Genomic DNA, 16,924 nt, shown 5'->3' with positions numbered 1-16,924 from the left:
CCCCATTCAAACTCAGGCAAAGCAAGAGCTCCCGGCCCCCTTCTCCTTGGGCAGCCTTCTCCCAAGTGTGTGAATGGGTGGCTCATTCCTGCCAGGTCAAAATAACATTGAGCCAGACTTCTGGGAAGCTCTGTATTCCAGGCCTCTGTAGAAGAGTTAAAAATAACAGCTCTTGGGAAGCCAGGGGGTCTAGTTTGCTGAGGTGGGACAAGATGCAGAGCCCTGTGACATCAAAGGGCAGAAATACTGGCTGGGGATCTGTATGGAAAGTGTTAGTAGCAGGAGGTCCTGGGCCCTGTGTGGTTGCCCTTCGGGGAAGTTGGTGGGCTGGACCAGTGGGGGTTATCCTAGGAGGCTAAGGCCAGGTGCAGAATGGGGGCTGTGGCCGGATACTTAAGCCACAAACACTGCAACCCCCAACTTCCACTTTTTTTTCATGCTGAGAACTCTCTTGGTAGAGGCTGCTTCCTCCAGTGTTTTAAATTCTGATTTCTCATGTATCTGTCAGAGAGACAGTTATCACGATCTGCGTGAAGCTCTTTTCTGCCATTCCACAATCTGTGGACTTGCAGCCCTCCGCACCTGCATGTAACCCTTACCATGCTTTGCCTGGCCTGAGAGGTTTTGCTGTCTTCAACTTCCCTCTCTACCCGGAGGCCTACTGGGAGGCCCAGAGTTTCATCTTTGCAACTCCCTCTTGGTGGAACTCATGGGGAAGTGAATTAGCTGTCAACTCTGCCCTCCTCTGCCCCACGCTTGGCCCGATAGCCTCCTTTGTGTCTGAGGGCACTTCCTGTTTGCTGTGTCTGCTGCTTCCACAAGAGCTTCATCCTGGGTTTTGACCCAACCTGCTCTTTGCCTGACAGTTCCGCTCAGCCTTTGGGACCCTGTGCGGCGAGCCGCTTCTGACCAGCAGAATGACGAGTCACCACACGCTAGATTCTTCTCGTATCACACTTTATTGGAGTACAGCTTGGTTTCAGACAGATGGAAGGAAGACCCCGAGCCTTGTTCACACTGGCTTTTTATAATGCACTATACCCTGTGGCAACCTGTGGTTGGCTGGTTAACTCAACAAGATATGTGCTGTTCACAATTTATTGGTTGCAATTCTGATCCTTCATTAGCATATTGGCTCGTCGTGGCGCATGTGTGGCACATAGCCTTTGGGCTACTCCCTGATAACCGTTATCTGCGACATGGCAGAACAACGGCTTCCCACAACCCTGGCTTGTTATCCTGACTGACACCTGGCAGCTGTTCAGCAGGGAGAGCTTATGCATCTTCCCTTAGCAGTTGGAACTAGGGCAAAGGGTCGATGGAGCCTAAGTGTACTTCACTAAAGCCAGCCAACCTGTTGCGTGTGCCTGCACATCCAGGAATGCAGGTGGACCTAACCGAAGCTAACATGTCGTGTAAATCCACAGTCATACAAAAAATAAGGGCTGCAACCCTTCACAAAACTTTTTTCAAAGCATACCATTAAATATGAGATTCCTGGTATGTATTTAGAGGGCTCATTTTCCTTGCAACTTCTGAGGAATAGATATATTGAAAGTGAGATACAAAATTAGGAGATGAATTAGCAGAGATTAGACTATTTTCAGGGGTCGTGTAACAAAGTCCTGTATTACTGCAGATGCCAGAAAAGTTGGAGATGAAACTGAGCCGAATGAGGAATATCTTGCCTCAAAAGATTTGGCGTAACTCCTCAAAACATCTGGCATCCCTTGGTAGCATTTATCACTCCATTGAAAAGTTGACCTTCTTCAGCCATCCTTGACCACACGATGCAGCAGAGAGTGGGGCACTGTGTGTCAGAAAATCTGGTTCCGTCTCTGGCTCTGCTGTGTCTGAGCTCTGCTACCTTGGGCCACCTGCTGATCTGTCTGTGCCTTGGTTTCTTCTCCTGTAAAATAGAGATCCTTATACCTACCTCTTAGGGCTCTTGTGGGGACCAGAGGAGGTAATTGACACTTGGTGGGTGCTCAGTAAAGGGTAGCTTACAATGTTTTAGACTTTCTAACTGTTGGGATAACAACTTCTTTAAGTGTATAATCTTCTCCATTGGGATTCTTTAGGTTTAGGGTCAAGAAGAATTGGGATTCTTCTGTCCAAGGTCAAGAAGGTCAAACAGAGAGCATTGAGCTCTTTTTCAGAAGCCACTGGAGCAAAGACCAACATCTCTAGGAGAGGTAAGGAATTTAAGAGCAGCACAATCTGCTAGCCAATCGTGGGTTTCAGGCCTGAGAGAAACCTGATAATGAATCATTCTGAGACCTAATCAGTGACAAAGATGACCTTTGCCCAGACACTGGCATGTCTGAGCTGCTGAATGAGCCTTTAGTGTAGGAGGTGTTGAAAGAGCCTTTATTAGGCTTATACTTACTCATTGAGTCAAATCCAAGAGTTTGAAGACAAATGCAAAGTTTATATTTTGTGTGCCCCTTGACCGTGTGAGATGTTACCCTGAGGGAAAACACTAAATCAGGCCCTGCTCTAGTGTGTGATGGGTCCCAGAGCCACATTATCGGGGCCCTGGACTCTTGCTCCTGTGAATGGGGGGAGCAGGTAATGTTCCCAGGAAGGACAGATTAATGGGCTGCATTGGACATCCTTTGGAGAGGGAGTAAGAACTGTCCTTTGCACCTCACCTCAGCTCTTTTTGACCCATCTGACACCAATCCAGGGAACATATGGTATATTAGTCTCCTAGGACTGCATAACCAAGCACCACAAACTGGGTATCTCGAAGCAACAGAAATGTATTTGCTCAGAGTCCTGGAGGCTGGAGGTTTGAAATCAAGGTATCAGCAGGGCCCTGCTCCCTCTGAGACTCTGGGTGGACTCCTTCCTTGGCTCTTCTTCCTAGCTTCAGATAGCTGGCAGTCCTTGGCATTCCTTGGCCTGCAGCTACATCACTCCAATCTCTGCCTCTGTTAGCCTGTGGTGTTCTGTGTGCGTCTTCATATGGCAATCTCCTTTTTATTAGAACCCCAGTTATACTGGGTAAGGGCCCACCCTAATAGCCTCTTCTTAACTTGTTACACCTGCAAAGACCCTGTTTCCAAATAAGGTCACATCCACAGGTACTGGGGGATTAGGATTTTATAATATGTTTTTTAGGGAAAACAATTCAACCCATAACATATGGTAAGAGCGATACCTTTGATAAACAGGCTGCCGCACAGGCTGAGAAGGTCGTCAACATGGGCATTCTGCCCTGTGCCAGCAAGGGGGCAAATTGGGACAGTAAGTTGGCAGTCCATCTATCAGGAGCCTCAGAAACATTCATATCCTTTAATCCAGTGATTCACAATTAGGAATCCAGCTGTAGGAAGTCATCAAAAATGTTGATAAAGGACTTCCCTGGTGGCACAGTGGTTGAGAGTCCGCCTGCTGATGCAGGGGACACGGGTTCGTGCCCCGGTCCGGGAAGATCCCACATGCCGCGGAGCGGCTGGGCCCGTGAGCCATGGCTGCTGAGCCTGCGCATCTGGAGCCTGTGCTCCGCAACGGGAGAGGCCACAACAGTGAGGGGCCTGCGTACCACACACACAAAAAAAATGTTGATAAAACCTTATGCACAGAGGTATTCATCTCAATGTTGTTTATAATAATTATTAGAAACAACTTCAATGTCCAGCAGTTAGGGATGGTTATTAAAATAAGCCACATCTACATGAGGGGGGTGTTATATAGCCTTTAGAAATGATATTTCCAGAAAAAAATTTGTAACATGGGAAAAAATGAAATAAAATGATATATTCTATATGTTGTCAACTTTATAAAAAATATACAAGGAAGAAAACATCAACATAATGTTAGAAGTCTCCCCCCTTCTTGTGAGAGATTATGAGTGATTTTTAAAAATTGTTATTATGGCATTATATATATTCTCTGCATTAGCTTTATAACCAAGGAAAAAAAACCCTAATGTTATTTTTAAAATAGACATATAAATAGTTTCCTGGAATATACATTCCAGGGAAGTTCTGGCTGGGAGGAGAGTAGCAGCTGCTGGGTGTCCAGCTGATTTCTGTGTTTATAAGCCATAGCCGTAACCCTCTAGAGTTTCTCAACATGTAGTTGGATGGCTCCTTGCCTCAGAATTACCCATGATGCTTATTTAAAAATGCAGAATTCTAGGCCGAACCCTAGGCCTACTAATTCAGGATCTCTGGGCGCAGGGCCCAGGAATTTGCATTCTTATAGGCTCTGCACACTTGAGTTTGAATTCCCCTTGCCTTAGAGGCTGTGGACAACCCACTCATCAGTAATCCAGCATGGTTTCTCACATCAGTCACTTTTGCTTTGAAGAGAAATTATTCTTTTTATAAAGTTCATTCTTGGTTGTGCCTAAGACAGGAAGCTGCAAAACATATACAAAAGAATAGAAAATTCATAATTGTATTTTATTTTGGAACTCAGTAACAGCAAGTTGTGTTTCCTAATTTACATTAGGCTAATAATTAAAACGAGTTAACATTCCCAGACTCTACCCTAGGTTGGAATTGAGTAGCTGCAGGAGGACATCAGCCCACAGGGAAAGCTTTAGCCTATTAACAAGTGGGTATTCCACATGCCGTTAGTTGAGAACCGTAATTATAGACATGATTACTTTTAACTCACAACCTGAGGTGTCCTTTATTGATTGGTTTAGGGGAGCGCTATCAGAGGACAGTAGAAAGTTCTCCACTTTGAGGTGTGTGCTGGCTCAGGGCAGGTGCTGGCTGAGAAAGCCCTCCCAGCCCTCTGGGGCTGTGACTTGTCCAGACCCAGGGGAGCTGTAACTGCTGGGTTGGGGGAGGGACAGCAGCTGTGCAATTTCAGCCATCTCTTCAGTAGGTGAAACTCAACACCGCAAAGAGGCAATAATTCAGGGTATTAGTCCACACTTGTTGCTTCCAGAGTTGGTCACAGCCTCCTAGGAGAAAAGATGAGCCATCCTGAGAATGAAGACAGCTCCAGGTGGGAGCTGTAAGAAAAAAGGGCATCTTGCCTCCTGGCAGGGACCATATCCCCCCTCTGTGCCCTCTCACCCTCTCGTAGAACAGATGGCTTCAGGCTGCAGGACCCCGCACCTGATCCGCGCTGTTTGGGCGGGAAGAGGGCCACAGGAGGTGGGTGAAGTGCGTGGCCCCTTTTAATAACACCTTCCATTTGTGCTGTGTCATAATCCCCAGCGCTCTGGCAGTACTGGATCGCCCCACGGTGGGAAATGAGACCTGGATGGGCAGGGCTGTCGTTAGCTCACCAACTCAGGGAGGCCCCGAGCAGTGGGGCTGAGAGCCGGGCTCTGGGGAGCACAGGGCAGGAGGTCAGGCCAGTTGTGCCTTTTTCCCTGCGGCATGGGGCGGGAGGGAGCAGAGGAAGGCAGCCAAAAGGGTTAGGACCCATCAAGGAGAAAAAACTGTAAAAGGAAGCCCTGTAACTTTCATACAACATGTAATTAACTCTCAGCAGAAGATGCCATGGATTCATAATGGAAGCCGACAGCGGGGGAGGAAGGCTCTGACAAGCATGAGATTTCTTGGGGTTTTTTTTAAATTTAATTTTTAAAGGAACACGAACAGTTGCAATTATAATCATGGACCTTCCGTGATAGTGTCTCCCCAGCAGCAAGCCAGCTCATGCTGTCTCCCACCCTACCCAGGCAGGATGAGCAGGAAGGGCTTTTCTGCCTGGAGCTCTCTCCGGGCTCCTGGTGCCCCAGGGTGGGTCTGTCAGCAGCCCCTGCTCTGTCAGCCTGCCCGGCATGTGAGTCCATCCCAGAGCCCTCTCTTCTCCGTGACAGCTGTCCTTGGAGTCACCCTGGTCTCCAGCCAGGGGCTCCCAATGTCGCCCTTCTGGCAAAGCCCAGGCCTCCTCCCTAGTGCCCTGCCCTCAGTAGGGTGGCCGCACCCCATGAGGAAGGGAAGTGCAGCTGGAGAGGAAAGGCAGGGAGCCCCGGGGTGGGATGGCTGCAGGTGGGCAGTGCCTGGACATCCGCCAGAACAAACGGGGCCAACGTTCTCCCAGGCACAAAGGGCACTCTGTGCGGGACACACCCAGCTGCGTGTGCAATCTGGGAGGCTCACGTTTCCTAACACAAAGGAGGCCCATTCCCAGACAGTCCTGGGTGTGGCCCGTAGGCTGAACCCTGCTGGGCAGAGCCCCGTGACCCATCTGGTTGGGTGACTTCAGTCCTCATCATGCCCTGGTCTGCACATGAGGATGGAGAGAGGCCGCTTAACTCCACAGGACGTTGGGCAACTGCCTTTTCTTCCTCTGGGAAAGAGGCTGTGAACTATGAAGAGGACATTCATTTTTTTTTTCCTTAAAATTTATTTATTTATTTTTGGCTGCGTTGGGTCTTCGTTGCCGTGCGTGGGCTTTCTCTAGTTGGGGCGAGTGGGGGGCTACTCTTCGTTGCAGTGCACGGGCTTCTCATTGCGGTGGCTTCTCTTGTTGCGGAGCACGGGCTCTAGGTGCGTCGGCGTCAGTAGTTGCGGCACGCGGGCTCCAGAGCGCAGGCGTCAGTAGTTGTGGCTCGTGGGCTCTAGAGCGCAGGTTCAGTAGTTGTGGCGCACAGGCCTATTGGCTCCGCGGCATGTGGGACCTTCCTGGACCAGGGCTCGAACCCGTGTCCCCTGCATTGGCAGGCAGATTCTTAACCATTGCACCACTAGGAAAGTCCCGAGGACATTCATTTATTGAACATATATTTCTTGGGCACCATCTAGGTGCCAGCAAATAAAACAGACAAACTTTCCTGCTCTTAAGAGCTTACGTTTGACACAGAAGCATAGGCGCTTCTCCTCTGCATTCGTGTCCTAGGGCTGCTGTAACAAAGTACCACAAATTGGGTGGCTTAAGCAACAGAAATGTATTTTCTCACAGTTCTAGAGATTAGAAATCCAGGATCGAGGTCTGGGCAGGGTTGGTTCCCTCTGAGAGGCTGTGAGGCCTGTAAGGGCAAGTCTGTTCCAGGCCTTTCCCCTCACTTCTGGTGGGTGCTGGCAATCTTTGGTGTTCCTTGGTGTACAGCTACAGCACCCCAACTTCTGCCTGCATCTTCACATGGTGTTCTCCCTGTGTGTCTCTTTATCCAAATTTCCCCTTTTTATAAAGACACCAATGGTGCTAAATTAGAGCCCACCCGAATGGCCTCATTAACTTGATCATCTTTGGAAAGACTTTATCAACAAAGGTCACATTCTGAGCTACTAAGGGTTAGGACTCCGACATGTCTTCTTTTTTTGAGGGTGGACATAATTCAAGCCATAACAGCCTCTATGGAGAAGTGCAGGAAGGTATGGAGGAGAGTCATTTGCCTTTGGGGTGCCTGCAGGCTCCTGCTTCCTCAAAATCTCTCGTGAATACATCTGATTGGTGGAACCTGGGTCATGAATCTGTGCCCCACTGCAAGGCAGGCTGGGAAATCGAGTTTCTGGCTTCTTACCTTGGGGAGGATGGACATCTAATGTGGGATCTTACCCAAACACGGGAAGCACATTCAAAGGATTCATGCAAAGGTGGCCACAAAGCACAAGAGAAATCTACTATGCAGGTGCTTTCAGATTTTCTCCAAGGGGACCCAAAAGCATAGAATGAGAACAACAGCATCAATGTCTCATCTGCCCTTTAATGCCTGGTATTGTGTGCTGCCCACTGCAGAGACCAAATGTGGGTGACCACAGAGGACATCTGGCCAGTCTACATAATAGTGAACAACTAACATTTAGTAAGCATTTACTATGTGCTAGGAAATTTTCTAAGCTCCTTACATGCATTGCCTCATTTAATCCTCACAACAGCCTTATGAAATAGCGATGATGATTAGCCCCTTTCACAGATGAGAAAACTGAGGTACAGAGAAGTTAAGTAACTTAGCCTACTAGGTGAGAGGGCCAGTATTAGAGCCCAGCCATTTCAGTCTGAGACTGAGAGCTTAGCCACCGTGCTCTCTAAGGGCACAGTGATGGAAGAGGATGATGAGAGATGGAAGCCAGGCTTTAGGGCAGGTGGGTGAGTGCTATTAAGCCATTGCCCAGATATCAACCTGGGAGCTCACTGGAGCCACCCCTGGGTGGCATATACATTGTCTCACACTGTCTGAGCCAAGGTGGGTGTGATGGCCTGAGGCACCCTGACAAAGTCCTCAGGAATCCTGGGAGAGAGGCGTAGAGAGAGGCAGGAGGGAGGGGGAGGGGGGAGCCTGCAGCTGGGGTGCTGCAGGACCGGCCCAGGAGGCCCTGCTTGGCGTGGCTGAGGATGGCCTACATCCAGGATGCAGGGGGCTGGGCAGGGGCTGGCTCTCCTGAGAGGCAGGGAGAGCCCAAACTGGGCCCTTGCCAACGTACTGCCTGGAAAGGGCCAGATGTTCCCAAAGGTTCTTCCCCAGTGACCTGAAGGAACAGCTGGGCCTTGGAGGGGCCGGGTGGCTGCCAGGGCCAACCCTCCGTGTTGAGGTGCATTTGGAAAGTGGTTCAGGTCCCTGACACACAGCCAGAGGCAGAGACCTGGGACCTCTGTGCCTGCCCTGGGGGAAGCCTTGGCCACGCCCTACTCCTGTGACTCTGGATGTTGGAACATTGCTGTTTCTAATACTTTGCGGGGGGGGGGGGGGGGGGGGGGGGGCGGAAATGTGGGAAAGCGGGCAGGAGGAGACAAAAGTGAAGGGGACATATTTCCGCAGCCCCAAGCATGTTCAGCTGGTGACCTTCTGAGGCCCTGTCCCTTAGGATTGGGCCTTGAACCTCATACACTCCAATCCAGAGTATAATTTCAAGGGTGTCCGTACACCAGGGGTATCTGTCATTCACCAGTCAGCCCTCCTCTCGAGAAAGCTGGGACCAGCCTAGCAGCTTCCCTTTCCAAAGGGAAACAGGGGACAAGGTGGTAGCTGGGCTTTTCTTAAAAGGAACAGAAGACAAAGGTAGAGTATTTTCCTCAACAAACGTGAAGGAAAAGAAATTTTCCACTAGAGGTTTTTATTTTCATTTTTTTTGGAGGTTTTCATTACAGTAGGTCACTGTGAAATACAGAGTTAATAAGATAGATCAGCTTCAGAAATGTATGCAAACATCAGTAGTGTTCCAGAGTTTTAAAACCAGGTTAATATCTACAATAACATGAAAAATACCAGTGCCCTGCATGTGCCCTGATGTTCAGTTATCTTCCCATAGATAAGAAGCAGAGAAGAGGGACATTCTTAGAATTTAAAGAATGAAGTGAGGCCAGGGTTGCCAGATAAAATACAAGATGGCCTGTTACACTTGAATTCCAGATAAAACAACGAATATTTTGTTAGTATAAAACCATGTTCTGAATATTGCATGGGACATGCCTCTACTAAACAATTATTTGTCATTTATCTGAGATTCCAATTGAACTGGCCATCATGTATTTTCATTGGCTCAATCTGGCAACCTTGTGTGGGCCTCCATCCACCCGAGTAGGGGAAGGCAGAGAAGTGACTTCTGGGAGAGTCTGGCAGGCATACGCCTCATGTCGGGGACTCCAGGGAGACCAGGCCTACAGCTCCAGGGCTACCGTGTAGGGCCCTGGGAAAAAGCCCTGAGCCTCTTCTCAGAGATCTCCCTGGAGGGAACAGGCAGGGCCCAACAGCTGCAGAAGGAAGCCTTGAAAACAACCTGGAAACAATTCAGCCTTCTCCTGGCAGCTGCCAACACATCTACAAGTGCACCAGGGCTCCCAGACCACACGCCGGGCCACCTCTCATAGTCTTGAGAGGTCACCCTGACCCCCCTGGGGTATAGTAACACTGAGCCACACCTGAGCTGACCCCGTGAACGCCCCAGCCTGCACTGACCTCTCCTTCAGGTCTGCCTGTGTCAGCCCTGCTCACGCTGGCTGAATTTCCCCACATTCTCTGGGGTTGAGGTCATCGAATACCCATGGGCCTTTCCTGCAAGGAAAGGCCAATCCCTGGGCATTAGCTGGGTGACTAGTTATTTGTGTGCTGTCCACAGGTAACCTAGGGAGGGGAAGTGTGGGCACCTGCTGCCCAGGAGCCCTGGGAAATCACTGGGTGAGAGAGTCCAGCAGTCTCTCCCCAGAAGGTGAGTGGAGCCTGCCTGCCTGAGGGCTCTGGGCGAGCTGCAGACCCTCCAGCCTCGCAGGCCCCCTGCTATGCTAGCTCTGCTGAGGGGCAGGTCTCCTCGTGGCTTTCCTCCCAGGGCTGTGTGGCAGCTGTGCTCCTGTCCTTTCCCAGAGAACAGGGAGGGAAGAGGGAAGGAGAAAAAGGGGCAGGCCTGTCCTGGGAAGTTTCAGCTTGAATGTTGGACCAGAGCACTCACTGGAGTGCTGAGAAAGGAAGGAAGGAAGGACAGCCTGTGAGCAGAGCATGGCTTTGATAAGCATCTCTTGTGAGGTGTGTTTAGTCCCATTTTCACAGAAGATGAAACTGAGGCCCAGGGAGTTTGTGGAACTTTCCTCAGGTCACACAGAAAATGCTAGAGTCAGAACTCACAGCCAGACCTCTCTGATTCTTTTTTTAAAAAATAGTTATGTATTTATTTATTTGGCTGTATCGGGTCTTAGTTGCGGCACGTGGGATCTTTCGTTGAGCAGTGCGGCTTCTCTCTATTTGTGGTGTGTGGGATCTAGAGCGCGTAGGCTTAGTTGCCCCGCGGCATGTGGGATCTTAGTTCCCTGACCGGGGATTGAACCTGCGTTCCCTGCATTGGAAGGCAGATTCTTAACCATTGGACTGCCAGGTAAGTCCTCAGACCACTCTGATTCTTAAACCTGGGCCCATTCTATTGCACTTTGCTACCCAGGAGAGTCCTGATCTAGCTCAGGAGGAAACAGCTACTGTCAACTCTGTTATTCTACTATGTCAGGTTCCAGCCCCCTCCACTACCCCCAAGCTTGGCTCATGACTGTGAGATTTCCACTAGAAAATGCTGAAAGGAAACAGCTGTACTTCTCTGTGACACGCCAGGACCCCCATCTCCTGGGCTTGTAACCTTCCTGTCACGAAGCTGAGTGAACGCGCTGGGTGAGGCTGTGGTGCTCTCGGCAGCACGTTGGGAATTGCCCCCAGTCCCCACTCTCCTGGGGCTCATTTGGTAATTCGTGACAGGCTGAAAACCAACCTCTTAAACCCAGCCTGTGTGCTTGGTTGAGCCTGGTGAAACTGGAACATATAGGCCCCCATGATGCTCCCACCCTTATCCCCAGGGGTTAGTCTGAGTTGTCCCTGCCCCCTTAGCCCTACTCTGATGTCTCCCACAGAGGGCTCAAGCCTTCCTTATCTTGGGCATTTCTCATGTCTCTGGCACTCCTGTCACCTTGGGTCACTATTCCTCCCCCTCAACACCTCACAGAAATGTCTGCGTGTGGTAGGGAGAGTGGGGGCTGGGAGGGAAGAGAGAGAGCTCTGTTTCTTCTGATCATGAACTTCCTTTTTTTATAATTTAATTTTAATTTTATTTTATTTTTTAATAAATTTATTTATTTATTTTTGGCTGCTGTTGGGCGTTCATTGCTGTGCACAGGCTTTCTCTAGTTGGGGCGAGCGGGGGCTACTCTTCGTTGCGGTGCGCGGGCTTCTCATTGCGGTGGCTTCTCGTTGCAGAGCACCGGCTCTAGGTGCGCAGGCGTCAGTCGTTGCGGCACGCGGGCTCCAGAGCGCAGGCGTCAGTCGTTGGCGGCACGTGGGCTCCAGAGCGCAGGCATCACTAGTTGCGGCACGCGGGCTCTAGAGCGCAGGCTCTAGTTGTGGCTCGCGGGCTCCAGAGCGCAGGTTCGGTAGTTGGCTCAGTAGCGCACAGGCTTAGTTGCTCTGCGGCATGTGGGATGTTCCCGGTAGGGCTCGAACCCATGTTCCCTGCATTGGCAGACGGATTATGAACCCCTGCGCCACCAGGGAAGTCCCGAACTTCTTCACTGACTCATGCGTGTGTACTGGCTGGATGCGGAAACACAGGAGGAGATGGAGACTGGATGTGGTAGTACGGGCCAGGTCCCCACACGGCCCAGGCTCTTCGCTCAAAGCCTGTTCCCAGACATTCGTTAACCAAATGACGTTAAAAAGGACTTCCAAGCTCTACTTGCACCTCCCCTGCTGAGGATTGACTCAGTAGCATTTCTCAGAAGCACCTTTCTTCTGTCACATCTTGCAGCTCCTCTTAAGACTCCAGAAACGTCCAGCCTACGCAGTGTCTTCTCTTGTTGGAGTGTGGCTCTTGGAGCCCGACTGCCTGGGTTCACGTCCTGGCTCTGAACCGGCTCATACTTGGGCGCCTTCCTTAATCTCTCTCTGCCTCAGATCCCTCACCTCTGATGTGGGGATTAGAACATCTACAGCCTAGAGTTGTTGGGATTACAGTGTCTACAGCCATACAAGACTTAAAATAGTAGCTGGTACACGATGAGTACTATATAAGTGCTAGCAGCCGTCATTACTTTTACTATTATGATGATGATTCATCTCGTCCCTTTCCTTTGACATCTCCAGTCCCATATTTATCAATGCACTCTCCTCCTGAAGCCTCGGTGGCTGAACAGAGCCATCCTCATAGGGTGGTGTGAGAGGACTTGGAAGGCTGCAGACTCTCACATGGAGATGAACCTGTGCCTGATGTCTGAGAAGCTGTAGGGACCCCTACAGATGGTTCTGAGGTGGGAAGGAGCAAGTCGCCCTCCACTGTACTGAACGAAGGGGGACCCACCCGCTTGCAGCAGGGGCCGTATCTCCTGGTGGGGACGGAGCTTTGGCTTTGGGTCCAAACAGTTTAACTCAGGGGAAAACTCGTCAGTCAGAGGAGTGCTGAACATGTCCAGATGGAGGTGAAACCGCACCACTGGTCTCAGATGGGATGAAACCTCACAACTCAGATGGGACTTGAACCCAGCCAAAATTCTGATTGGGACTTGAACCCACTGTCTTTTAATTGAAATCAGACACATGGTCTCAGGACTTAATGAAGCTCAGGTTCTTTGTGTCTCACCTCAGAAGGAATTCAGCTAGAGGCAAAGTGAAAGGTAAGTAGATTTATTGAGAGAGATACACATTCCATAGACAGAATGCAGTCTGTCTCAAAAGGCAAAAGTGGCCCTGAAATATGGTGTGGATAGTTTTTATGGGCTGGGTAATTTCATAGGCTAATGAGTGGGAGAATTATTCCAACTATTTTGGAGAAGGGGTGTGGATTTCCAGGAACTGGGCACTGCCCAGTTTTTGGCCTTTTATGGTTGGCCTCAGAGCTGTCATGGTGCCGGTGGGTGTGTCGTTGATCATGCTAATGCATTACAATGAGCGTATAATGAGGCTCAAGGTCCACTGGGAGTCACATCTTCCACCACCTTGGACCTAGTTGGTTCTAACCAGTTTATGTTGTATCTTCAACCTGTTATGTCATTCTTTTTTTCTTTTCTTCTTTTTTTTTTGGTATCTTACTGTAGTTTGTTTATTTTTAACATCTTTATTGGAGTATAATTGCTTTACAATGGTGTGTTAGTTTCTGCTGTATAACTAAGTGAATCAGCTATACATATACATATATCCCCATATCTCCTCCCTCTTGCGTCTCCCTCCCACCCTCCCTATCCCACCCCTCTAGGTAGACACACAAAGCACGGAGCTGATCTCCCTGTGCTATGTGGCTGCTTCCCACTACGTATCTATTTTACATGTGGTAGTGTATATATGTCCATGCAACCGGCTGTGTCATTCTTTTAAAGGTTGTGCCCTGCTCCCTTCCCTCCTGTTTCAGAGGTTGCAATTAAGACACTCATACGGAGGACTCTAGTGGGTTGATGGGTGGCTCCCCCAAAAGATATGTCCATGTCCTAGCCCCAAAAACCTGTGAATGTGACCTTGTTTTGAAAAACGGTCTTTGCAGATATAATTAAGAATCCCGAGATGAGGTCATCCTGGATTATCCAGGTGTGTCCCAAATCCAATGACAAGTGTCCTTATAAAGAGCAGAAGAAGAGAATTCACAAATACAGAGGAGAAGGTCATGTGAAGACAGAGGCAGAGATTGAAGTTATAAAGCCAAAGAAAGCCTGGAGCCACCAGAAGCTGGAAGGGAAACTTTGGAAAGAGTGCAGCCCCGAGGACACCTTCACCTTGGATTTTTCGCTCCCAGAACTATGGAAGAATTAATTTCTGTTGTTTTAAGCCACCCAGTTTGTGGTAATTTGTTTCAGTAGCTACAGGAAATTAATAACAAGGACCAATTGCAAGCCACAGCCCATCCCCACCCTGAAAGGAAAAGATAAGGGGCCATGGTCTGAAGTGGTGAAGGCAGAGATAAGTGAAACTCAAAGGGTCAATGAAGGACTTTCATAGTTTGCTGCATACAATGGAGTGGTTTGTGCACTGCACAACGGTGGGCGCCATATACAGCATGGTTGTAGATCTGAATATTTATTGCTTGTTTTCTTTCTGCAGGGGTCAATAAGGTATCTTGAGGAAGGGATGCCTCTTCCTAAAACACACAAAACTACCCTATGACCTTGTTGGTTTTTGGTGAGAAACATCTAGATAGCCCTGTCCAATAGAACTTTCTGCAAGTATGGAAATGTTATAATTGCGCCATCCAATAGAGTAGCCATGAGTCACATGTGACTCTTGAGCACTTAGAATGTGGTTTGTGCAACTGAGGAGCTGAATTTTTGGCTGTGTTGGGTCTTCGTTGCAGCACGCGGGCTTTCGTTGGCGGCGAGCGGGGTCTACCCTTCTTTGCAGTGCGCGGGCATCTCATTGCAGTGGCTTCTCTTGTTGCAGAGCACGGGCTCTAGGCCCGTGGGCTTCAGTAGTTGTGGTTCGTGGGCTCTAAAGCACAGGCTCAGTAGTTGTGGTATACGGGTTTAGTTGCTCCACGGCATGTGGGACCTTCCCGGACCAGGGCTCGAACCAGTGTCCCCTGCGTTGGCAGGCGGATTCTTAACCACTGTGCCACCAGGGAAGCCCCGAATTTTATTTTAATTAATGTAAATTTAAAAAGCCACTAGGTCAAGAAAATGGAAGCTCAGGACTGCTTGGTGTAGAATTTAGTCACCAGAAGCCTGGCCAATATTCACTAGATATTGTTCATGGGCCCCTCTGCAACTGTAGTCCTTATTGAGTTGAGGGGGGGTCAGTCAGGGACCAAGGTGGAGGTAGAGGTGGTGGCAGGGAGCGAGGAGTGCCCGGAAGTATGAGAAATGCCCAGCTGGACTGGAGCAAGGGTCCAACAGCAGAAGGAGGAAGAGAGAAAGGCTTGCCCAAGGAGGTAAGAGCTTTCTCTCCAAATTGCTGGCTTTCCCTACTCTTAGTAAACTTTCATGAATCTGTCAATCATGAAGTTAGCTATACTCTTTAGGAACCCTCCCTCCCTTTTTTTCTGGCTGCACTGTGCTACTTGCAGGATCTTAGTTCCCTGACCAGGTATTGAACCTGGGCCCTGTCAGTGAAAGAGTCGCGTCCTAACCACTGGACCACCAGGGAATTCCCTCTTTGAGAGCCTATTTTTGCTTTCAGCTTTCAGTTTGGAATAATGAATTTGTGTGTGTGTGTGTGTGTGTGTGTGTGTGTGTGTGTGTGTGTGTGTGTGGTACGCCGGCCTCTCACTGCTGCGGCCTCTCCCGTTGCGGAGCACAGGCTCCGGACGTGCAGGCCCAGCGGCCATGGCTCACAGGCCCAGCCGCTCCTTGGCATGTGGGATCTTCCCGGACGGGGGCACGAACCCGTGTCCCCTGCATTGGCAGGCGGACTCTCAACCACTGCGCCACCAGGGGAGCCCTGGAATAATGAATTTTTATTTGGAGATAATCATAGAGATGGGCAGGGGGTGCCAGTCTGGGGGCTCCTGGGCCTCGGGGTCATTCACTCCTTGAAAGGGGGCTCTTTGGGAGCAGGTCTGTTTAAGCTCCCAATCAAGCCTGCTATGGGAAGGTGGGAGCTCTCCCTGTCTATGCCACCCCACATCGCCCATGTATAGTGTCTAAACTCCTGTCTGGAGAGCAAGACATTTGCCCAGCTGCACCTTCATTCCTTGAAGGGACCTGAAGACTCCTCCAAGGTGGGAAGAAAGGTCTAATATGTCATTTGGTGATCATCACACTCTCCCCACATGTTGGTAAGCAATGAGTGTGAATTTACTGAAGACTTTTAGGGGTAAGTGCTAGACAGACAGTGAAGGCCTGGCTATTCCAGCAACATCAGCATCACCTGGGAGCTTGTTAGTGATGCAGACTCTCAGACCCACCTGATGGAATCAAGACTAGGTTGTAAGGCTCCCCATGTGATTGGGGATGCACAGTAAAGTTTGAAACACTGCTCTAGAACAAGGCCCATTCCCTGACATTGATTTAATGGACTTGTTTTGAATTAATTAATGGAGCCGAACTGACCTTGCTGTTTCAGAATTTTGTTGATTTCACCACCCTGGAGAACCTTCCAGTAAAACATAAATCTGCCAAAATAGTTTCCAAGCTCGATTATCCCAGACGGAATCCCCTCCAAGGGCGTGGATGTTCTGAAAGCTCAGGATAAAATGTATTCCACATCCCTGATCTTTGTGAGGGAGACACTTTGGGAGTGTGGTGGAGAGCGAGAACCTCCTTTCAGGGCCAGCTCTGAAGCTCGGCTCTGCATTGGTGGCAACTTTTCCTGCCACACCTGAGAGGACCTGGGCTCTGCCCCCGTGGAGAACAGTTACAGTATCTCCATCCTCACCTGTGGTTTCCCTTCACCAAAGCCTGGCAAAGAGGTGGCCCTTCTCAGGATTTTCTGAACAGAGCCAGCGGCCCATGGCTATCAAAAGAGTACATGAGCCTACTATCAAAGGGCTTAAAGAGACACAGAATCACCCAATTAGAAAGTGGTATTAAGCAACCTATTTTTCCATCGACAGATGAATGGATAAAGAAGATGTGGTACATATATACAATGGAATATTACTCGGCCATAAAAAGGAACGAA

At 49.6% G+C, this 16,924-nt stretch overlaps 1 long non-coding RNA gene across 2 annotated transcripts in view; it reads left to right on the top strand.

The window, feature by feature from the left end:
* LOC116742668 overlaps positions 1–16,924 on the top strand; it is a 110,192-nt gene that overhangs the window by 1,046 nt on the left and 92,222 nt on the right. For both annotated transcript variants that reach the window (XR_004346536.1, XR_004346535.1), the window contains exon 2: positions 2,082–2,195. This is a non-coding gene — a long non-coding RNA (uncharacterized LOC116742668). The remainder of the gene's footprint in view (positions 1–2,081; positions 2,196–16,924) is intronic.

This window comes from Phocoena sinus, chromosome 17 (genome assembly GCF_008692025.1).
Source record: "Phocoena sinus isolate mPhoSin1 chromosome 17, mPhoSin1.pri, whole genome shotgun sequence".
NCBI lineage: Eukaryota > Metazoa > Chordata > Mammalia > Artiodactyla > Phocoenidae > Phocoena > Phocoena sinus.
This window is presented reverse-complemented; position numbering and strand designations above follow the sequence as displayed.